Raw genomic sequence first — 25,754 nt, forward strand, 5'->3', positions numbered from 1 at the left:
ACTTATTACATTTCCAAAGACTTTAGTTCACAAATACACAACTGAATAGAACTTACGCATCTCCGATTTTATATCTACATTTGAGTGAGGTGGAAGGGGTGATGTACCAAAACCAAAAAGTACCTAACTTCATCTATTTAGTTTCCTACACTGAGCTTTAAATTTGCTCTGTACCTAGTGTTACCCAATCTCCTAATTTTTATGTAATATCAAACAAGCTTATCATTGTGTTCATTGCTGTCTTCTTTTATGTGCTAGCCATATGCTGTATTGTGACTACCAATTTTTGTCAACTACCATTCAAGCTGTCATTGCAATCAATCTTATATTGTTTCTGCTGTATTGTGCCTACCAATTTGTTGTCAACTACCATTTTAAGCTGTCATTGCAATCAATCATAGCTACCTATGTGCTTTAATATACTGTACCTATAATTTTCTCTCATCTTTTTTTTTCATTCCATGTAATCTGTTATCATTTTTTTGTCTATAAATTTTGCAAGTATTTACCTCCTTAAAATTTTCTTAGATTAAGGACCTGCCCGAAACGCTGCGCGTGCTAGTGGCTTTACAAGACTGTAATTACCATATTTGTATCCTCACATTCCTTATGTACATTCTTGTATATGCATAAATAAATAAATAAATAAATGTGGCATTAACACAAGACAGAACAAGATGTGGCATTAATAGGGTATTAATTTCATCAACACAAGACAGAACAAGAGTATTAATAGGGTATTAATACTCTAATATTAGACTGACAGTCTGTGCATAAGCAACAGGGCTCCATTAAGGAACATATAATCTCTTCCCACAACCAAACCATCGCCAGAGAAATCCTAGTAAACAACACAGAAATCATCGATAGGTACAGCGATAGCAGGCGGCTTGACGTTTGCGAGGCACTACACATCAAGAAGTCAACACCAGCAATCAACAGCCAATTATTGCACAACTATATTCTACCCACCTCAAGACTCCACTCCAATATAGAAGCATCAAGAAATATGGACGAATAGGCTTTCTACAAACACTTCTATTCAATATCCATTGTTTCGTGTTCTGTCTTGTGTTGATGAAATTAATACCCTATTAATACTCTTGTTCTGTCTTGTGTTGATGAAATTAATACCCTATTAATGCCACATCTTGTTCTGTCTTGTGTTAATGCCACATCACCCCTTCCACCTCACTCAAATGTAGATATAAAATCGGAGATGCGTAAGTTCTATTCAGTTGTGTATTTGTGAACTAAAGTCTTTGAAAATGTAATAAGTTTTACGAAACGCGCTCGTGTCGCGTCAGACTAGAAATAAAAATGAATTTTGGAGAAATGATTTTTGATTTACCTCCAACAGTGAAAAGAAATGTACGAAAGATTGAGAAAATTCGTGTTAGAATTATTAATCTTACTTTTTCGGTCATATTTAATAATATATGTCTACAGGAAAGACTGCTACCAAAATATACTAATATATATATATATATATATATATATATATATATATATATATATATATATATATATATATAAATAATCAATATTGTAACTTTTTTTGTGTAATGACGTTTTCAAATAAAGTTAGATAAATATACACACATACCAAAAGAATAGGGGTGGTAGGAGAAGAAAATATGAAAGTGTTCAGTGAGGATCCACAAGGTCTTCTCTGAGTACTCTTTATTTTCTTCTCCGAGGCTATGGGTCCCTACACTTGCACCAGAGGTGATACCCCTCATATATATATACAATATATATATATATATATATATATATATATATATATATATATATATATATATATATATATATATATATATATATATGTCGTACCTAGTAGCCAGAACGCACTTCTCAGCCTACTATGCAAGGCCCGATTTGCCTAATAGGCCAAGTTTTCCTGAATTAATATATTTTCTCTAATTTTTTTCTTATGAAATGATAAAGCTACCAATTTCATTATGTATGAGGTCAATTTTTTTTTATTGGAGTTAAAATTAAAGTTGATATATGACCGAACCTAACCAACCCTACCTAACCCATCTTTATAGGTTAGGTTAGGGTAGGTAGCCGAAAAAGTTAGGTTAGGTAGGTTAGGCAGTCGAAAAACAATTAATTCATGAAAACTTGGCTTATTAGGCAAATCGGGCCTTGCATAGTAGGGTGAGAGGTGCGTTGTGGCTACTAGGTACGACATATATATATATATATATATATATATATATATATATATATATATATATATATATATATATATATATATATATATATATATATATATATATATATATATATTATATATATATATGAGGGGTACCACCTCTGGTGCATGTGTAGGGACCCATAGCCTCGGATATATATATATATATATATATATATATATATATATATATATATATATATATATATATATATATATATATATATATATATATATATATATATATATATATGACAGTGTCAGACCATGGAGGAAAATTGAAACAAATTTCCTTATATTAATACATCTTCATTCAGAAGAAGTCATGTATTAATATATGAAAGTACTTAAGGAAATTTCTGTTTCAATTTTCCACAAGGTTACAAGGGGTCCATCTAATTACCACAAGCTACACAAGCTTCACTAAAATTCCTGGTAATACGTTAGTAATGAATAAATATGATGTTAGATTAGGCTGACATAACCTAACCTAACATAACCTAATCTATCCTAACCTAACCTAACGTAACTTAACCAAACCAAACCAAGTATCTCAAGTTACAAATATCTCTGGGAATTCGTATTATCTGCTGTTGTAGAATTGACAAAATGGACAGTGTCAACAAAATTATTCCCACATACTCCGTCACTATGTGATGGAGTACACATAGAACAGGGGACTGTAACAAATGTTCTAGCATAAAACTTTGTACAGTTTAGTAATTTCTTACCGTTTGATGTACCAGGTAGATCCATGTGTGAAGTTTTATAGCTGGAGCTGGAAGATCCTGTCGAGATGACTTCTTCAAAGAGACTAATAGCTTCCACACACATTGTGTCTTGAGTCTTCCAGTACTTGGCCTACAGTTACCAGATCTGATTTACAGAAACTAGTGAACTATGGAGATAAGATTGTTAATAATATACTTTTTTTGAGATTCATATGACTTCCAGCTTAAAAACCAACCTTATTTTAAAATAGTACACTAAAGTACATAGCAAATTGCGAAATTCGTAGCTTTAACTACTTTAAAGCTAAATTCTCAAGCTTTGAAAATAAGCACAATTTGCTATTTTAAGCGGAATCTGGCAACTCTGATTTAGCATGTAAACATTGACTTGCATTCACAATGTAGTTATTTATTTTTCAACAATTTAAAACGAGTTATGAAAATACACACATTGGTACATTATTGCAAAGGCACTATACTATATATATATATATATATATATATATATATATATATATATATATATATATATATATATATATATATATATATATATATATATATATATAAATTGTTGCAAGTCGAGCAACAAATATTTTACATTGAACAACAAATGAGATTGGAAAAGCAGTATTGCCAAAATAGACCCCAGACACACCCTGTGGGTAGTAATGGACCCACATACCGACCCTATGAGGGGTAGTGGACCCCATAATAACACTATGGGCGATAGTGGACACTATACAAACACTATGGGCGGTAGTTGACTTCATAGAGACCCTGTGGGCGGTAAGGGACCCCCTATCGACCCTGTGGGCGGCAGTGGACCCCCTATCGATCCTGTGGGCGGCAGTGGACCCCCTACCGACCCTGTGGGCGGCAGTGGACCCCTACCGAACCTGTGGGCGGCAGTAGACCCCCTACCGACCCTGTGGGCGGCAGTGGACCCCCTATCGATCCTGTGGGCGGTAGTGGACCCCCCCCCTATCGACCCTGTGGGCGGCAGTGGACCCCCTATCGATCCTGTGGGCGGCAATGGACCCCCTACCGACCCTGTGGGTGGCAGTGGACCCCCTACCGACCCTGTGGGCGGTAGTGGACCCCTACCGACCCTGTGGACGGTAGTTGACTTCATAGCGACCCTGTGGGTGGCGGTGGACCCCATACCGACTCTGTGGGTGGCGGTGGACCCCATACCGACTCTGTGGGCGGCAGTGAACCCTATATACTAATCCTGTGGGCGATACTGTACCCTATAGTCATCCTGTGGGGGCAATGGACGCCATACATATCCAGTGGGTGTTATTGTACCCCAAACTTATTCTGTGGGTGGTTGGAGCCCCATACCCATCCTGTGGGTTATAGTGGACCCCATACTCATCCTGTGGGTGGTATTGGACCCCATACCCATCCTGTGGGTGGTTGTGAGCCCATACCCATCCTGTCGGTGGTAGTGGACGCCATACACATCCAGTGGATGGTGTTGGGTCCCATACCCTTCCTGTGGGTGGAAGTGATCCCCATACCCATCCTGTGGGTGGATGTGACCCCCATACTCATCCTGCGGGTGTTATTGGACCCCTTACCCACCTAACAGGTGGTAGTGGACCCTATACTAACCTATATTTGGGATAAAACACGCCATACCATCCTGTTTGCAGTAGTTAACCCTATATACATTCCAACATAACATCGTTTTCTGTTAGCGTTCCTACAAAACATTCTTTAAAGATTTCTAAAGCACAAACTATGGTATATAATATTGATTGGTGAAGCACTGTTATTCTATGTAATAATTTATTGTGCTTATTATAATTTACTAAGAACAACTAATATTTCTCAAAACAAAACTACGAGCCTTCAATAGGATGTAGCTGATCTGTAATATTATAAGAGCATGGACAATAGTAGGTGAATTTCACAACCCATGTGGGACCTGAAAACTACAATTTTCGTTATAATTGAACCAATCACGACTATTCAGCTATCTACGTTGATGGACGAGTACTGTGAGACGTAAATTGGTACGTGAGGAAGAGTTTGAGCCTTGGTAAAAAAGTTAACTGGGAATATAACACATATGTACTAAATCACATTCCACACATTGACTTTAAGCATTAAGTCATATATGTGCTGTCTTGTGTGAGAACGGGTTGCACAGGACAGAACACAAAACAATAAGTATATGTTAGATAAGTTTAGATTAATGAAAGACTTTGGTAAATACTTGTTCGGGAATAGTTTTTTTTTTTAACTAATTGCTGCGTAACGTGGTGGAGGTCTCTGGATTGTTTCAAACTTGGGTTGGACATATATATATAGGTGGTTATATATAGGAGCTGATTCGTATGGGCCAATAGGCCTTCAGCAGTTACCTTTGTTCTTATACTTTGCCAAAGTTCTGCCTTTATATATTGTCTTAAAGAAGGCAAACAATATATGGCAAAGATTTAGTAGTGACATGATGGAGGTGTTTATGTGAAAGGGTGGGCAGGAATTGGGTGCGTGTTAGGAGTAACAAAACAAAATACAGCACGAAACAATGAATATAAATGAATTAGAATTTAGGATAAACCTTTGTAAATACTGGTTCGGTAATAGTGTTCTTGATATATAGAATCAATTACCGCGTAACAACAAAGAAGTAGATTCCCTTGATTGATTCTTGCGTAGGTTAGACTTATATATGAATGAGATAAATAGGAGCTGCCTTGTATAAGTTAATAGTTAAGAAATCCACAAGGGCCGTGACGAGGATTCGAACCTACATCCAAGAGCATCCCAGACGCTGCCTATATCGACTGAGCTACGACATGGTATAAGAATTGCAACCAGAAATTCTACTGAATATACTTGGATCCTGCAGCCTCTCCGAGACAAACAATTGAGGTGTGGGTCCCTCGATTGCTTCAAGTGTGAATTGGACTTGTATATGAGTGGGATTGGGTGGTTATAGATAGGAGCTGCCTCGTATGGGCCAATAGGCCTTCTGCAGTTACCTTTGTTCTTATGTTCAAACCATGATTTTATACAATTCCTCTATACACTCGAGATATGTCAATAGGCCGTTCTACCTCTTCGCGCTTGCTTTATTATTTCGAGTGCAAGGGGGAATTGTGTAAAATCCTAGTTTGAGTCTCGGAGAGTCGGCAGGAACCAAGTAAATTCAGTAGAATTTCTGGTTGCAATTCTTATATCATGTTATAGCTCAGTCGATTAAGGCAGCGTCTGGGATGCTCTCGGACGTAAGTTCGAATCCTATACTCGTCCCTTGTTGATTTGTTCAATTGATGCATCACGCAATAGTGATTTCTGTGTGAAATGAGCTAATAATCCTTCTGCAGTTCCCGCAATACTTGTATTTCTTTGATTGGTTAAAGAACATAAGAATGAAGGTAACTTCAGAAGGAATACTTGCCCAGAACCAAAGTTTCGTAATTTATTTTATATATTTTTATGCCCATTACATATTTGTATGGTCATAATTTATTTAAATGATTAACGTTTAAGGAACGTTATTCATATAACAATTATTTAGGTTCACATGATTTGCATCTGACTCATATTGGACAAAAGCCTTTCTGGAGTTACTTTAACTGTTAGGTTCACCTGACCTTATTTTAAATAAATAGACTCTTAGCGAGATTTTCTCTCAGTTTGATACTAAAGCCTGTTCTTGCAAGATGTTTTCATCGGCCCCTGGTGGAGTTACGACCGGTATGAGTTTTCAACTGAGGAATGAGCAAGCATTGATACTGGAACTCTCAAATGCTAAGATTTTAGCTATCACTGACCGTGATGTCTGCTTACATCACTATATTTTGGTGAAGACCTTACAGACTAGGATGTATCTAGAGGTACTGCAGGGTAATAAGAAATATTGGCAAGAGACATTCAGCTGTATTGTAACTCCAACATTTACGATCTATGAAGACACCTCAATATTTTAACAAGGTTTCTTATGACTTCGATTAACGAGATTAGTACCTATATAGCGAGATTATTCGTTTAAAGACTTTCATTAACTTTAGTCAAGTCAATGCATTAAATCTTTAATAGTTAATGGATATATCTTGCCTAATATTAGTCTAGTATCGAAAAGGATTTATTAAACAATTTAAATACGGCATTCATAAAGCCATTAATATTTTTTAATCAGGTGAGATGCCATAAAATCATAATTTTAACTCTCGTAATAGAACAGCGGGATTTTTTTTTTAAGGTAAAACACCTGCAACCATGTCAGCCCCTGCTGGAGTTACGACCGGTATGAGTTTTCAACTGAGGAATGAGCGAGCATTGATACTGGAACTCTCAAATGCTAAGATTTTAGCTATCACTGACCGTGATGTCTGCTTACATCGCTATATTTTGGTGAAGACCTTACAGACTAGGATGTATCTAGAGGTACTGCAGGATAATAAGAAATATTGGCAAGAGACATTCAGCTGTATTGTAACTCCAACATTTACAATCTATGAAGACACCTCAATATTTTAACAAGGTTTCTTATGACTTCGATTATCGAGATTAGTACCTATATAGCGAGATTATTCGTTTAAAGACTTTCATTAACTTTAGTCAAGTCAATGCATTAAATCTTTAATAGTTAATGGATTTATCTTGCCTAATATTAGTCTAGTATCGAAAAGGATTTATTAAACAATTTAAATACGGCATTCATAAAGTTATTAATATTTTTTAATCAGGTGAGATGCCATAAAATCATAATTTTAACTCTCGTAATAGAACAGCGGGATTTTTTTTTTAAGGTAAAACACCTGCAACCATGTCAGCCCCTGCTGGAGTTACGACCGGTATGAGTTTTCAACTGAGGAATGAGCGAGCATTGATACTGGAACTCTCAAATGCTAAGATTTTAGCTATCACTGACCGTGATGTCTGCTTACATCGCTATATTTTGGTGAAGACCTTACAGACTAGGATGTATCTAGAGGTACTGCAGGATAATAAGAAATATTGGCAAGAGACATTCAGCTGTATTGTAACTCCAACATTTACGATCTATGAAGACACCTCAATATTTTAACAAGGTTTTTTATGACTTCGATTATCGAGATTAGTACCTATATAGCGAGATTATTCGTTTGAAGACTTTCATTAACTTTAGTCAAGTCAATGCATTAAATCTTTAATAGTTAATGGATTTATCTTGCCTAATATTAGTCTAGTATCGAAAAGGATTTATTAACCAATTTAAATACGGCATTCATAAAGCCATTTATATTTTTTAATCAGGTGAGATGCCATAAAATCATAATTTTAACTTTCGTAATAGAACAGCGGGATTTTTTTTAAGGTAAAACACCTGCAACAGTGTCACATGAAAGACTGATTAAAAAATAGAGGCTCATGGAATTGGGGGTGCTATAATAATTTAGATTGGGGCATGGCTATTTCAAACGGAAACAGAGTTAGTATAAATTGTGTTAAGTCAGAGTGGGATAATGTTGTTAGTGGAGTGCCTCAAGGCTCTAGCTTGGGACCTCTGTTGTTTATTATATGTATTAATGATTTAGATTCAGGTTTGAGTAGCAATATTTGCAAATTTTCCGATGATACAAAAATCAGTAGGGAAATTAACACTGAAAAAGACTCACTATCACTTCAAGTTGATCTAAATAGGGTTTCGATATAGTCAAAAGATTGGCAGATGCAATTTAATGCTGATAAATGTAAAAGTTATGAGGGTAATTAATGGTGATAGAGTTACATGATTGGAGCTGGATGGTGTTGAGATTGCGAAAGGGATCTGGGAGTTATGTTTAGTAAGAATTCAATATCAAAGGATCAATGCATGAATGATCGTAATAAGGCTAATAGGACACTGGAATTAATTAATCAGAGCGTTAATAACAAGACACCTGGTGTAGTTCTTCAGCTATATCTTTCTCTGGCTAGGCCCCATTTAGATTATGCAGTTCAGTTTTGGTCGTCGTAATATAGCGTGGAAATAAATTCACTTCAACGTGTCCAACGTAGGATGAAAAAGTTAATTCCCCAAATTAGAAATCTTTCGTATGAAGAGAGATTACCAAAACTTAAATGGCATTCACTGGAAAGGCGAAGAGTTAGGGATGACATGATAGATGTTTACAAGTTGATGAAGGGACATAACAAAGGTGATATTAATGGAGTATTTAAAGTATCAACACAAGACTGAACGTGAAACAATGGGTATAAATTGGATAAGTTTTGATTCAGGAAAGACTTGGGTAAATACTGGTTCGGTAACAGGGTTGTTTATTTGTGGAACGAATTACAACGAAAGGTAGTGGAGGAGGGGACCCTCGATTGTTTCAAGCGAGGGTTGAACATTGATATGAGGGCGGATTGGGTGGTAAACAAATAGGAGCTGCCTCGTATGGGCCAATAGGCCTTCTGCAGTTACTTGTGTTCTTATGTGGTTGAATGGGCATAACAAATGAGATAGTAAAAGTACCGTCACAGGACAGAACACGAAACAATAAGTATAAGTTAGATAAGTTTAGATTAATGAAAGACTTTGGTAAATACTTGTTCGGGAATAGGTTTTTTTTTAAACTAATTACTGCGTAACGTGGTGGAGGTCTCTCGATTGTTTGAAACTTGGGTTGGACATATATATATAGGTGGTTATATATAGGAGCTGATTCGTATAGGCCAATAGGCCTTCAGCAGTTACCTTTGTTCTTATACTTTGCCAAAGTTCTGCCTTTATATATTGTCTTAAAGAAGGCAAACAATATATGGCAAAGATATAGTAGTGACATGATGGAGGTGTTTATGTGAAAGGGTGGGCAGGAATTGGGTGCGTGTTAGGAGTAACAAAACAAAATACAGCACGAAACAATGAATATAAATGAATTAGAATTTAGGATAAACCTTTGTAAATACTGGTTCGGTAATAGTGTTCTTGATATATAGAATCAATTACCGCGTAACAACAAAGAAGTAGATTCCCTTGATTGATTCATGCGTAGGTTAGACTTATATATGAATGAGATAGGATGGATATAAATAGGAGCTGCCTTGTATAAGTTAATAGTTAAGAAATCCACAAGGGCCGTGACGAGGATTCGAACCTACGTCCAAGAGCATCCCAGACCCTGCCTATATCGACTGAGCTACGACATGGTATAAGAATTGCAACCAGAAATTCTACTGAATATACTTGGATCCTGCAGCCTCTCCGAGACAAACAATTGAGGTGTGGGTCCCTCGATTGCTTCAAGTGTGAATTGGACTTGTATATGAGTGGGATTGGGTGGTTATAGATAGGAGCTGCCTCGTATGGGCCAATAGGCCTTCTGCAGTTACCTTTGTTCTTATGTTCAAACCATGATTTTATACAATTCCTCTATACACTCGAGATATGTCAATAGGCCGTTCTACCTCTTCGCGCTTGCTTTATTATTTTGAGTGCAAGGGGGAATTGTGTAAAATCCTAGTTTGAGTCTCGGAGAGTCGGCAGGAACCAAGTAAATTCAGTAGAATTTCTGGTTGCAATTCTTATATCATGTTATAGCTCAGTAGATTAAGGCAGCGTCTGGGATGCTCTCGGACGTAAGTTCGAATCCTATACTCGTCCCTTGTTGATTTGTTCAATTGATGCATCACGCAATAGTGATTTCTGTGTGAAATGAGCTAATAATCCTTCTGCAGTTCCCGCAATACTTGTATTTCTTTGATTGGTTAAAGAACATAAGAATGAAGGTAACTTCAGAAGGAATACTTGCCCAGAACCAAAGTTTCGTAATTTATTTTATATATTTTTTTGCCCATTACATATTTGTATGGTCATAATTTATTTAAATGATTAACGTTTAAGGAACGTTATTCATATAACAATTATTTAGGTTCACATGATTTGCATCTGACTCATATTGGACAAAAGCCTTTCTGGAGTTACTTTAACTGTTAGGTTCACCTGACCTTATTTTAAATAAATAGACTCTTAGCGAGATTTTCTCTCAGTTTGATACTAAAGCCTGTTCTTGCAAGATGTTTTCATCGGCCCCTGGTGGAGTTACGACCGGTATGAGTTTTCAACTGAGGAATGAGCAAGCATTGATACTGGAACTCTCAAATGCTAAGATTTTAGCTATCACTGACCGTGATGTCTGCTTACATCGCTATATTTTGGTGAAGACCTTACAGACTAGGATGTATCTAGAGGTACTGCAGGGTAATAAGAAATATTGGCAAGAGACATTCAGCTGTATTGTAACTCCAACATTTACGATCTATGAAGACACCTCAATATTTTAACAAGGTTTCTTATGACTTCGATTAACGAGATTAGTACCTATATAGCGAGATTATTCGTTTAAAGACTTTCATTAACTTTAGTCAAGTCAATGCATTAAATCTTTAATAGTTAATGGATTTATCTTGCCTAATATTAGTCTAGTATCGAAAAGGATTTATTAAACAATTTAAATACGGCATTCATAAAGTTATTAATATTTTTTAATCAGGTGAGATGCCATAAAATCATAATTTTAACTCTCGTAATAGAACAGCGGGATTTTTTTTTTAAGGTAAAACACCTGCAACCATGTCAGCCCCTGCTGGAGTTACGACCGGTATGAGTTTTCAACTGAGGAATGAGCGAGCATTGATACTGGAACTCTCAAATGCTAAGATTTTAGCTATCACTGACCGTGATGTCTGCTTACATCGCTATATTTTGGTGAAGACCTTACAGACTAGGATGTATCTAGAGGTACTGCAGGATAATAAGAAATATTGGCAAGAGACATTCAGCTGTATTGTAACTCCAACATTTACGATCTATGAAGACACCTCAATATTTTAACAAGGTTTTTTATGACTTCGATTATCGAGATTAGTACCTATATAGCGAGATTATTCGTTTAAAGACTTTCATTAACTTTAGTCAAGTCAATGCATTAAATCTTTAATAGTTAATGGATTTATCTTGCCTAATATTAGTCTAGTATCGAAAAGGATTTATTAACCAATTTAAATACGGCATTCATAAAGCCATTTATATTTTTTAATCAGGTGAGATGCCATAAAATCATAATTTTAACTTTCGTAATAGAACAGCGGGATTTTTTTTAAGGTAAAACACCTGCAACAGTGTCACATGAAAGACTGATTAAAAAATAGAGGCTCATGGAATTGGGGGTGCTATAATAATTTAGATTGGGGCATGGCTATTTCAAACGGAAACAGAGTTAGTATAAATTGTGTTAAGTCAGAGTGGGATAATGTTGTTAGTGGAGTGCCTCAAGGCTCTAGCTTGGGACCTCTGTTGTTTATTATATGTATTAATGATTTAGATTCAGGTTTGAGTAGCAATATTTGCAAATTTTCCGATGATACAAAAATCAGTAGGGAAATTAACACTGAAAAAGACTCACTATCACTTCAAGTTGATCTAAATAGGGTTTCGATATAGTCAAAAGATTGGCAGATGCAATTTAATGCTGATAAATGTAAAAGTTATGAGGGTAATTAATGGTGATAGAGTTACATGATTGGAGCTGGATGGTGTTGAGATTGCGAAAGGGATCTGGGAGTTATGTTTAGTAAGAATTCAATATCAAAGGATCAATGCATGAATGATCGTAATAAGGCTAATAGGACACTGGAATTAATTAATCAGAGCGTTAATAACAAGACACCTGGTGTAGTTCTTCAGCTATATCTTTCTCTGGCTAGGCCCCATTTAGATTATGCAGTTCAGTTTTGGTCGTCGTAATATAGCGTGGAAATAAATTCACTTCAACGTGTCCAACGTAGGATGAAAAAGTTAATTCCCCAAATTAGAAATCTTTCGTATGAAGAGAGATTACCAAAACTTAAATGGCATTCACTGGAAAGGCGAAGAGTTAGGGATGACATGATAGATGTTTACAAGTTGATGAAGGGACATAACAAAGGTGATATTAATGGAGTATTTAAAGTATCAACACAAGACTGAACGTGAAACAATGGGTATAAATTGGATAAGTTTTGATTCAGGAAAGACTTGGGTAAATACTGGTTCGGTAACAGGGTTGTTTATTTGTGGAACGAATTACAACGAAAGGTAGTGGAGGAGGGGACCCTCGATTGTTTCAAGCGAGGGTTGAACATTGATATGAGGGCGGATTGGGTGGTAAACAAATAGGAGCTGCCTCGTATGGGCCAATAGGCCTTCTGCAGTTACTTGTGTTCTTATGTGGTTGAATGGGCATAACAAATGAGATAGTAAAAGTACCGTCACAGGACAGAACACGAAACAATAAGTATAAGTTAGATAAGTTTAGATTAATGAAAGACTTTGGTAAATACTTGTTCGGGAATAGGTTTTTTTTTAAACTAATTACTGCGTAACGTGGTGGAGGTCTCTCGATTGTTTGAAACTTGGGTTGGACATATATATATAGGTGGTTATATATAGGAGCTGATTCGTATAGGCCAATAGGCCTTCAGCAGTTACCTTTGTTCTTATACTTTGCCAAAGTTCTGCCTTTATATATTGTCTTAAAGAAGGCAAACAATATATGGCAAAGATATAGTAGTGACATGATGGAGGTGTTTATGTGAAAGGGTGGGCAGGAATTGGGTGCGTGTTAGGAGTAACAAAACAAAATACAGCACGAAACAATGAATATAAATGAATTAGAATTTAGGATAAACCTTTGTAAATACTGGTTCGGTAATAGTGTTCTTGATATATAGAATCAATTACCGCGTAACAACAAAGAAGTAGATTCCCTTGATTGATTCATGCGTAGGTTAGACTTATATATGAATGAGATAGGATGGATATAAATAGGAGCTGCCTTGTATAAGTTAATAGTTAAGAAATCCACAAGGGCCGTGACGAGGATTCGAACCTACGTCCAAGAGCATCCCAGACCCTGCCTATATCGACTGAGCTACGACATGGTATAAGAATTGCAACCAGAAATTCTACTGAATATACTTGGATCCTGCAGCCTCTCCGAGACAAACAATTGAGGTGTGGGTCCCTCGATTGCTTCAAGTGTGAATTGGACTTGTATATGAGTGGGATTGGGTGGTTATAGATAGGAGCTGCCTCGTATGGGCCAATAGGCCTTCTGCAGTTACCTTTGTTCTTATGTTCAAACCATGATTTTATACAATTCCTCTATACACTCGAGATATGTCAATAGGCCGTTCTACCTCTTCGCGCTTGCTTTATTATTTTGAGTGCAAGGGGGAATTGTGTAAAATCCTAGTTTGAGTCTCGGAGAGTCGGCAGGAACCAAGTAAATTCAGTAGAATTTCTGGTTGCAATTCTTATATCATGTTATAGCTCAGTCGATTAAGGCAGCGTCTGGGATGCTCTCGGACGTAAGTTCGAATCCTATACTCGTCCCTTGTTGATTTGTTCAATTGATGCATCACGCAATAGTGATTTCTGTGTGAAATGAGCTAATAATCCTTCTGCAGTTCCCGCAATACTTGTATTTCTTTGATTGGTTAAAGAACATAAGAATGAAGGTAACTTCAGAAGGAATACTTGCCCAGAACCAAAGTTTCGTAATTTATTTTATATATTTTTTTGCCCATTACATATTTGTATGGTCATAATTTATTTAAATGATTAACGTTTAAGGAACGTTATTCATATAACAATTATTTAGGTTCACATGATTTGCATCTGACTCATATTGGACAAAAGCCTTTCTGGAGTTACTTTAACTGTTAGGTTCACCTGACCTTATTTTAAATAAATAGACTCTTAGCGAGATTTTCTCTCAGTTTGATACTAAAGCCTGTTCTTGCAAGATGTTTTCATCGGCCCCTGGTGGAGTTACGACCGGTATGAGTTTTCAACTGAGGAATGAGCAAGCATTGATACTGGAACTCTCAAATGCTAAGATTTTAGCTATCACTGACCGTGATGTCTGCTTACATCGCTATATTTTGGTGAAGACCTTACAGACTAGGATGTATCTAGAGGTACTGCAGGGTAATAAGAAATATTGGCAAGAGACATTCAGCTGTATTGTAACTCCAACATTTACGATCTATGAAGACACCTCAATATTTTAACAAGGTTTCTTATGACTTCGATTAACGAGATTAGTACCTATATAGCGAGATTATTCGTTTAAAGACTTTCATTAACTTTAGTCAAGTCAATGCATTAAATCTTTAATAGTTAATGGATTTATCTTGCCTAATATTAGTCTAGTATCGAAAAGGATTTATTAAACAATTTAAATACGGCATTCATAAAGCCATTAATATTTTTTAATCAGGTGAGATGCCATAAAATCATAATTTTAACTCGCGTAATAGAACAGCGGGATTTTTTTTTTAAGGTAAAACACCTGCAACCATGTCAGCCCCTGCTGGAGTTACGACCGGTATGAGTTTTCAACTGAGGAATGAGCGAGCATTGATACTGGAACTCTCAAATGCTAAGATTTTAGCTATCACTGACCGTGATGTCTGCTTACATCGCTATATTTTGGTGAAGACCTTACAGACTAGGATGTATCTAGAGGTACTGCAGGATAATAAGAAATATTGGCAAGAGACATTCAGCTGTATTGTAACTCCAACATTTACAATCTATGAAGACACCTCAATATTTTAACAAGGTTTCTTATGACTTCGATTATCGAGATTAGTACCTATATAGCGAGATTATTCGTTTAAAGACTTTCATTAACTTTAGTCAAGTCAATGCATTAAATCTTTAATAGTTAATGGATTTATCTTGCCTAATATTAGTCTAGTATCGAAAAGGATTTATTAAACAATTTAAATACGGCATTCATAAAGTTATTAATATTTTTTAATCAGGTGAGATGCCATAAAATCATAATTTTAACTCTCGTAATAGAACAGCGGGATTTTTTTTTTAAGGTAAAACACCTGCAACCATGTCAGCCCCTGCTGGAGTTACGACCGGTATGAGTTTTCAACTGAGGAATGAGCGAGCATTGATACTGGAACTCTCAAATGCTAAGATTTTAGCTATCACTGACCGTGATGTCTGCTTACATCGCTATATTTTGGTGAAGACCTTACAGACTAGGATGTATCTAGAGGTACTGCAGGATAATAAGAAATATTGGCAAGAGACATTCAGCTGTATTGTAACTCCAACATTTACGATCTATGAAGACACCTCAATATTTTAACAAGGTTTTTTATGACTTCGATTATCGAGATTAGTACCTATATAGCGAGATTATTCGTTTAAAGACTTTCATTAACTTTAGTCAAGTCAATGCATTAAATCTTTAATAGTTAATGGATTTATCTTGCCTAATATTAGTCTAGTATCGAAAAGGATTTATTAACCAATTTAAATACGGCATTCATAAAGCCATTTATATTTTTTAATCAGGTGAGATGCCATAAAATCATAATTTTAACTTTCGTAATAGAACAGCGGGATTTTTTTTAAGGTAAAACACCTGCAACAGTGTCACATGAAAGACTGATTAAAAAATAGAGGCTCATGGAATTGGGGGTGCTATAATAATTTAGATTGGGGCATGGCTATTTCAAACGGAAACAGAGTTAGTATAAATTGTGTTAAGTCAGAGTGGGATAATGTTGTTAGTGGAGTGCCTCAAGGCTCTAGCTTGGGACCTCTGTTGTTTATTATATGTATTAATGATTTAGATTCAGGTTTGAGTAGCAATATTTGCAAATTTTCCGATGATACAAAAATCAGTAGGGAAATTAACACTGAAAAAGACTCACTATCACTTCAAGTTGATCTAAATAGGGTTTCGATATAGTCAAAAGATTGGCAGATGCAATTTAATGCTGATAAATGTAAAAGTTATGAGGGTAATTAATGGTGATAGAGTTACATGATTGGAGCTGGATGGTGTTGAGATTGCGAAAGGGATCTGGGAGTTATGTTTAGTAAGAATTCAATATCAAAGGATCAATGCATGAATGATCGTAATAAGGCTAATAGGACACTGGAATTAATTAATCAGAGCGTTAATAACAAGACACCTGGTGTAGTTCTTCAGCTATATCTTTCTCTGGCTAGGCCCCATTTAGATTATGCAGTTCAGTTTTGGTCGTCGTAATATAGCGTGGAAATAAATTCACTTCAACGTGTCCAACGTAGGATGAAAAAGTTAATTCCCCAAATTAGAAATCTTTCGTATGAAGAGAGATTACCAAAACTTAAATGGCATTCACTGGAAAGGCGAAGAGTTAGGGATGACATGATAGATGTTTACAAGTTGATGAAGGGACATAACAAAGGTGATATTAATGGAGTATTTAAAGTATCAACACAAGACTGAACGTGAAACAATGGGTATAAATTGGATAAGTTTTGATTCAGGAAAGACTTGGGTAAATACTGGTTCGGTAACAGGGTTGTTTATTTGTGGAACCAATTACAACGAAAGGTAGTGGAGGAGGGGACCCTCGATTGTTTCAAGCGAGGGTTGAACATTGATATGAGGGCGGATTGGGTGGTAAACAAATAGGAGCTGCCTCGTATGGGCCAATAGGCCTTCTGCAGTTACTTGTGTTCTTATGTGGTTGAATGGGCATAACAAATGAGATAGTAAAAGTACCGTCACAGGACAGAACACGAAACAATAAGTATAAGTTAGATAAGTTTAGATTAATGAAAGACTTTGGTAAATACTTGTTCGGGAATAGGTTTTTTTTTTAAACTAATTACTGCGTAACGTGGTGGAGGTCTCTCGATTGTTTCAAACTTGGGTTGGACATATATATATAGGTGGTTATATATAGGAGCTGATTCGTATAGGCCAATAGGCCTTCAGCAGTTACCTTTGTTCTTATACTTTGCCAAAGTTCTGCCTTTATATATTGTCTTAAAGAAGGCAAACAATATATGGCAAAGATATAGTAGTGACATGATGGAGGTGTTTATGTGAAAGGGTGGGCAGGAATTGGGTGCGTGTTAGGAGTAACAAAACAAAATACAGCACGAAACAATGAATATAAATGAATTAGAATTTAGGATAAACCTTTGTAAATACTGGTTCGGTAATAGTGTTCTTGATATATAGAATCAATTACCGCGTAACAACAAAGAAGTAGATTCCCTTGATTGATTCATGCGTAGGTTAGACTTATATATGAATGAGATAGGATGGATATAAATAGGAGCTGCCTTGTATAAGTTAATAGTTAAGAAATCCACAAGGGCCGTGACGAGGATTCGAACCTACGTCCAAGAGCATCCCAGACCCTGCCTATATCGACTGAGCTACGACATGGTATAAGAATTGCAACCAGAAATTCTACTGAATATACTTGGATCCTGCAGCCTCTCCGAGACAAACAATTGAGGTGTGGGTCCCTCGATTGCTTCAAGTGTGAATTGGACTTGTATATGAGTGGGATTGGGTGGTTATAGATAGGAGCTGCCTCGTATGGGCCAATAGGCCTTCTGCAGTTACCTTTGTTCTTATGTTCAAACCATGATTTTATACAATTCCTCTATACACTCGAGATATGTCAATAGGCCGTTCTACCTCTTCGCGCTTGCTTTATTATTTTGAGTGCAAGGGGGAATTGTGTAAAATCCTAGTTTGAGTCTCGGAGAGTCGGCAGGAACCAAGTAAATTCAGTAGAATTTCTGGTTGCAATTCTTATATCATGTTATAGCTCAGTCGATTAAGGCAGCGTCTGGGATGCTCTCGGACGTAAGTTCGAATCCTATACTCGTCCCTTGTTGATTTGTTCAATTGATGCATCACGCAATAGTGATTTCTGTGTGAAATGAGCTAATAATCCTTCTGCAGTTCCCGCAATACTTGTATTTCTTTGATTGGTTAAAGAACATAAGAATGAAGGTAACTTCAGAAGGAATACTTGCCCAGAACCAAAGTTTCGTAATTTATTTTATATATTTTTTTGCCCATTACATATTTGTATGGTCATAATTTATTTAAATGATTAACGTTTAAGGAACGTTATTCATATAACAATTATTTAGGTTCACATGATTTGCATCTGACTCATATTGGACAAAAGCCTTTCTGGAGTTACTTTAACTGTTAGGTTCACCTGACCTTATTTTAAATAAATAGACTCTTAGCGAGATTTTCTCTCAGTTTGATACTAAAGCCTGTTCTTGCAAGATGTTTTCATCGGCCCCTGGTGGAGTTACGACCGGTATGAGTTTTCAACTGAGGAATGAGCAAGTATTGATACTGGAACTCTCAAATGCTAAGATTTTAGCTATCACTGACCGTGATGTCTGCTTACATCGCTATATTTTCGTGAAGACATTACAGACTAGGATGTATCTAGAGGTACTGCAGGGTAATAAGAAATATTGGCAAGAGACATTCAGCTGTATTGTAACTCCAACATTTACGATCTATGAAGACACCTCAATATTTTAACAAGGTTTCTTATGACTTCGATTAACGAGATTAGTACCTATATAGCGAGATTATTCGTTTAAAGACTTTCATTAACTTTAGTCAAGTCAATGCATTAAATCTTTAATAGTTAATGGATATATCTTGCCTAATATTAGTCTAGTATCGAAAAGGATTTATTAAACAATTTAAATACGGCATTCATAAAGCCATTAATATTTTTTAATCAGGTGAGATGCCATAAAATCATAATTATTTTCAACTGAGGAATGAGCAAGCATTGATACTGGAACTCTCAAATGCTAAGATTTTAGCTATCACTGACCGTGATGTCTGCTTACATCGCTATATTTTGGTGAAGACCTTACAGACTAGGATGTATCTAGAGGTACTGCAGGGTAATAAGAAATATTGGCAAGAGACATTCAGCTGTATTGTAACTCCAACATTTTCGATCTATGAAGACACCTCAATATTTTAACAAGGTTCCTTATGACTTCGATTATCGAGATTAGTACCTATATAGCGAGATTATTCGTTTAAAGACTTTCATTAACTTTAGTCAAGTCAATGCATTAAATCTTTAATAGTTAATGGATTTATCTTGCCTAATATTAGTCTAGTATCGAAAAGGATTTATTAAACAATTTAAATACGGCATTCATAAAGTTATTAATATTTTTTAATCAGGTGAGATGCCATAAAATCATAATTTTAACTCTCGTAATAGAACAGCAGGGATTTTTTTTTAAGGTAAAACACCTGCAACCATGTCAGCCCCTGCTGGAGTTACGACCGGTATGAGTTTTCAACTGAGGAATGAGCGAGCATTGATACTGGAACTCTCAAATGCTAAGATTTTAGCTATCACTGACCGTGATGTCTGCTTACATCGCTATATTTTGGTGAAGACCTTACAGACTAGGATGTATCTAGAGGTACTGCAGGATAATAAGAAATATTGGCAAGAGACATTCAGCTGTATTGTAACTCCAACATTTACGATCTATGAAGACACCTCAATATTTTAACAAGGTTTTTTATGACTTCGATTATCGAGATTAGTACCTATATAGCGAGATTATTCGTTTAAAGACTTTCTTTAACTTTAGTCAAGTCAATGTATTAAATCTTTAATAGTTAATGGATTTATATTGCCTAATATTAGTCTAGTATCGAAAAGGGTTTATTAACCAATTTAAATACGGTATTCATAAAGCCATTTATATTTTTTAATCAGGTGAGATGCCATAAAATCATAATTTTAACTTTCGTAATAGAACAGCGAGATTTTTTTTAAGGTAAAACACCTGCAACAGTGTCACATGAAAGACTGATTAAAAAATAGAGGCTCATGGAATTGGGGGTGCTATAATAATTTAGATTGGGGCATGGCTATTTCAAACGGAAACAGAGTTAGTATAAATTGTGTTAAGTCAGAGTGGGATAATGTTGTTAGTGGAGTGCCTCAAGGCTCTAGCTTGGGACCTCTGTTGTTTATTATATGTATTAATGATTTAGATTCAGGTTTGAGTAGCAATATTTGCAAATTTTCCGATGATACAAAAATCAGTAGGGAAATTAACACTGAAAAAGACTCACTATCACTTCAAGTTGATCTAAATAGGGTTTCGATATAGTCAAAAGATTGGCAGATGCAATTTAATGCTGATAAATGTAAAAGTTATGAGGGTAAGTAATGGTGATAGAGTTACATGATTGGAGCTGGATGGTGTTGAGATTGCGAAAGGGATCTGGGAGTTATGTTTAGTAAGAATAGAATATCAAAGGATCAATGCATGAATGATCGTAATAAGGCTAATAGGACACTGGAATTAATTAATCAGAGCGTTAATAACAAGACACCTGGTGTAGTTCTTCAGCTATATCTTTCTCTGGCTAGGCCCCATTTAGATTATGCAGTTCAGTTTTGGTCGTCGTAATATAGCGTGGAAATAAATTCACTTCAACGTGTCCAGCGTAGGATGAAAAAGTTAATTCCCCAAATTAGAAATCTTTCGTATGAAGAGAGATTAGCAAAACTTAAATGGCATTCACTGGAAAGGCGAAGAGTTAGGGATGACATGATAGATGTTTACAAGTTGATGAAGGGACATAACAAAGGTGATATTAATGGAGTATTTAAAGTATCAACACAAGACTGGACGTGAAACAATGGGTATAAATTGGATAAGTTTAGATTCAGGAAAGACTTGGGTAAATACTGGTTCGGTAACAGGGTTGTTTATTTGTGGAACCAATTACAACGAATGGTAGTGGAGGAGGGGTACCCTCGATTGTTTCAAGCGAGGGTTGAACATGTATATGAGGGCGGATTGGGTGGTAAACAAATAGGAGCTGCCTCGTATGGGCCAATAGGCCTTCTGCAGTTACTTGTGTTCTTATGTGGTTGAATGGGCATAACAAATGGGATAGTAAAAGTACCGTCACAGGACAGAACACGAAACAATAAGTATAAGTTAGATAAGTTTAGATTAATGAAAGACTTTGGTAAATACTTGATTCGGGAATAGGTTTTTTTTTTAAACTAATTACTGCGTAACGTGGTGGAGGTCTCTCGACTTGTTTCAAACTTGGGTTGGACATATATATATAGGTGGTTATATATAGGAGCTGATTCGTATAGGCCAATAGGCCTTCAGCAGTTACCTTTGTTCTTATACTTTGCCAAAGTTCTGCCTTTATATATTGTCTTAAAGAAGGCAAACAATATATGGCAAAGATTATAGTAGTGACATGATGGAGGTGTTTATGTGAAAGGGTGGGCAGGAATTGGGTGCGTGTTAGGAGTAACAAAACAAAATACAGCACGAAACAATGAATATAAATGAATTAGAATTTAGGATAAACCTTTGTAAATACTGGTTCGGTAATAGTGTTCTTGATATATAGAATCAATTACCGCGTAACAACAAAGAAGTAGATTCCCTTGATATATTCTTGCGTAGGTTAGACTTATATATGAATGAGATAGGATGGATATAAATAGGAGCTGCCTTGTATAAGTTAATAGTTAAGAAATCCACAAGGGCCGTGACGAGGATTCGAACCTACGTCCAAGAGCATCCCAGACCCTGCCTATATCGACTGAGCTACGACATGGTATAAGAATTGCAACCAGAAATTCTACTGAATATACTTGGATCCTGCAGCCTCTCCGAGACAAACAATTGAGGTGTGGGTCCCTCGATTGCTTCAAGTGTGAATTGGACTTGTATATGAGTGGGATTGGGTGGTTATAGATAGGAGCTGCCTCGTATGGGCCAATAGGCCTTCTGCAGTTACCTTTGTTCTTATGTTCAAACCATGATTTTATACAATTCCTATATACACTCGAGATATGTCAATAGGCCGTTCTACCTCTTCGCGCTTGCTTTATTATTTTGAGTGCAAGGGGGAATTGTGTAAAATCCTAGTTTGAGTCTCGGAGAGTCGGCAGGAACCAAGTAAATTCAGTAGAATTTTTGGTTGCAATTCTTATATCATGTTATAGCTCAGTCGATTAAGGCAGCGTCTGGGATGCTCTCGGACGTAAGTTCGAATCCTATACTCGTCCCTTGTTGATTTGTTCAATTGATGCATCACGCAATAGTGATTTCTGTGTGAAATGAGCTAATAATCCTTCTGCAGTTCCCGCAATACTTGTATTTCTTTGATTGGTTAAAGAACATAAGAATGAAGGTAACTTCAGAAGGAATACTTGCCCAGAACCAAAGTTTCGTAATTTATTTTATATATTTTTTTGCCCATTACATATTTGTATGGTCATAATTTATTTAAATGATTAACGTTTAAGGAACGTTATTCATATAACAATTATTTAGGTTCACATGATTTGCATCTGACTCATATTGGACAAAAGCCTTTCTGGAGTTACTTTAACTGTTAGGTTCACCTGACCTTATTTTAAATAAATAGACTCTTAGCGAGATTTTCTCTCAGTTTGATACTAAAGCCTGTTCTTGCAAGATGTTTTCATCGGCCCCTGGTGGAGTTACGACCGGTATGAGTTTTCAACTGAGGAATGAGCAAGCATTGATACTGGAACTCTCAAATGCTAAGATTTTAGCTATCACTGACCGTGATGTCTGCTTACATCGCTATATTTTGGTGAAGACCTTACAGACTAGGATGTATCTAGAGGTACTGCAGGGTAATAAGAAATATTGGCAAGAGACATTCAGCTGTATTGTAACTCCAACATTTACGATCTATGAAGACACCTCAATATTTTAACAAGGTTTCTTATGACTTCGATTAACGAGATTAGTACCTATATAGCGAGATTATTCGTTTAAAGACTTTCATTAACTTTAGTCAAGTCAATGCATTAAATCTTTAATAGTTAATGGATTTATCTTGCCTAATATTAGTCTAGTATCGAAAAGGATTTATTAAACAATTTAAATACGGCATTCATAAAGCCATTAATATTTTTTAATCAGGTGAGATGCCATAAAATCATAATTTTAACTCTCGTAATAGAACAGCGGGATTTTTTTTTTAAGGTAAAACACCTGCAACCATGTCAGCCCCTGCTGGAGTTACGACCGGTATGAGTTTTCAACTGAGGAATGAGCGAGCATTGATACTGGAACTCTCAAATGCTAAGATTTTAGCTATCACTGACCGTGATGTCTGCTTACATCGCTATATTTTGGTGAAGACCTTACAGACTAGGATGTATCTAGAGGTACTGCAGGATAATAAGAAATATTGGCAAGAGACATTCAGCTGTATTGTAACTCCAACATTTACAATCTATGAAGACACCTCAATATTTTAACAAGGTTTCTTATGACTTCGATTATCGAGATTAGTACCTATATAGGGAGATTATTCGTTTAAAGACTTTCATTAACTTTAGTCAAGTCAATGCATTAAATCTTTAATAGTTAATGGATTTATCTTGCCTAATATTAGTCTAGTATCGAAAAGGATTTATTAAACAATTTAAATACGGCACTCATAAAGTTATTAATATTTTTTAATCAGGTGAGATGCCATAAAATCATAATTTTAACTCTCGTAATAGAACAGCGGGATTTTTTTTTAAGGTAAAACACCTGCAACCATGTCAGCCCCTGCTGGAGTTACGACCGGTATGAGTTTTCAACTGAGGAATGAGCGAGCATTGATACTGGAACTCTCAAATGCTAAGATTTTAGCTATCACTGACCGTGATGTCTAATTACATTGCTATATTTTGGTGAAGACCTTACAGACTAGGATGTATCTAGAGGTACTGCAGGATAATAAGAAATATTGGCAAGAGACATTCAGCTGTATTGTAACTCCAACATTTACGATCTATGAAGACACCTCAATATTTTAACAAGGTTTTTTATGACTTCGATTATCGAGATTAGTACCTATATAGCGAGATTATTCGTTTGAAGACTTTCATTAACTTTAGTCAAGTCAATGCATTAAATCTTTAATAGTTAATGGATTTATCTTGCCTAATATTAGTCTAGTATCGAAAAGGATTTATTAACCAATTTAAACACGGCATTCATAAAGCCATTTATATTTTTTAATCAGGTGAGATGCCATAAAATCATAATTTTAACTTTCGTAATAGAACAGCGGGATTTTTTTTAAGGTAAAACACCTGCAACAGTGTCACATGAAAGACTGATTAAAAAATAGAGGCTCATGGAATTGGGGGTGCTATAATAATTTAGATTGGGGCATGGCTATTTCAAACGGAAACAGAGTTAGTATAAATTGTGTTAAGTCAGAGTGGGATAATCTTGTTAGTGGAGTGCCTCAAGGCTCTAGCTTGGGACCTCTGTTGTTTATTATATGTATTAATGATTTAGATTCAGGTTTGAGTAGCAATATTTGCAAATTTTCCGATGATACAAAAATCAGTAGGGAAATTAACACTGAAAAAGACTCACTATCACTTCAAGTTGATCTAAATAGGGTTTCGATATAGTCAAAAGATTGGCAGATGCAATTTAATGCTGATAAATGTAAAAGTTATGAGGGTAAGTAATGGTGATAGAGTTACATGATTGGAGCTGGATGGTGTTGAGATTGCGGAAGGGATCTGGGAGTTATGTTTAGTAAGAATAGAATATCAAAGGATCAATGCATGAATGATCGTAATAAGGCTAATAGGACACTGGAATTAATTAATCAGAGCGTTAATAACAAGACACCTGGTGTAGTTCTTCAGCTATATCTTTCTCTGGCTAGGCCCTATTTAGATTATGCAGTTCAGTTTTGGTCGTCGTAATATAGCGTGGAAATAAATTCACTTCAACGTGTCCAGCGTAGGATGAAAAAGTTAATTCCCCAAATTAGAAATCTTTCGTATGAAGAGAGATTAGCAAAACTTAAATGGCATTCACTGGAAAGGCGAAGAGTTAGGGATGACATGATAGATGTTTACAAGTTGATGAAGGGACATAACAAAGGTGATATTAATGGAGTATTTAAAGTATC

Source organism: Procambarus clarkii, chromosome 69, assembly GCF_040958095.1.
Source record: "Procambarus clarkii isolate CNS0578487 chromosome 69, FALCON_Pclarkii_2.0, whole genome shotgun sequence".
In the NCBI taxonomy this organism is placed as follows: Eukaryota; Metazoa; Arthropoda; class Malacostraca; order Decapoda; family Cambaridae; genus Procambarus; species Procambarus clarkii.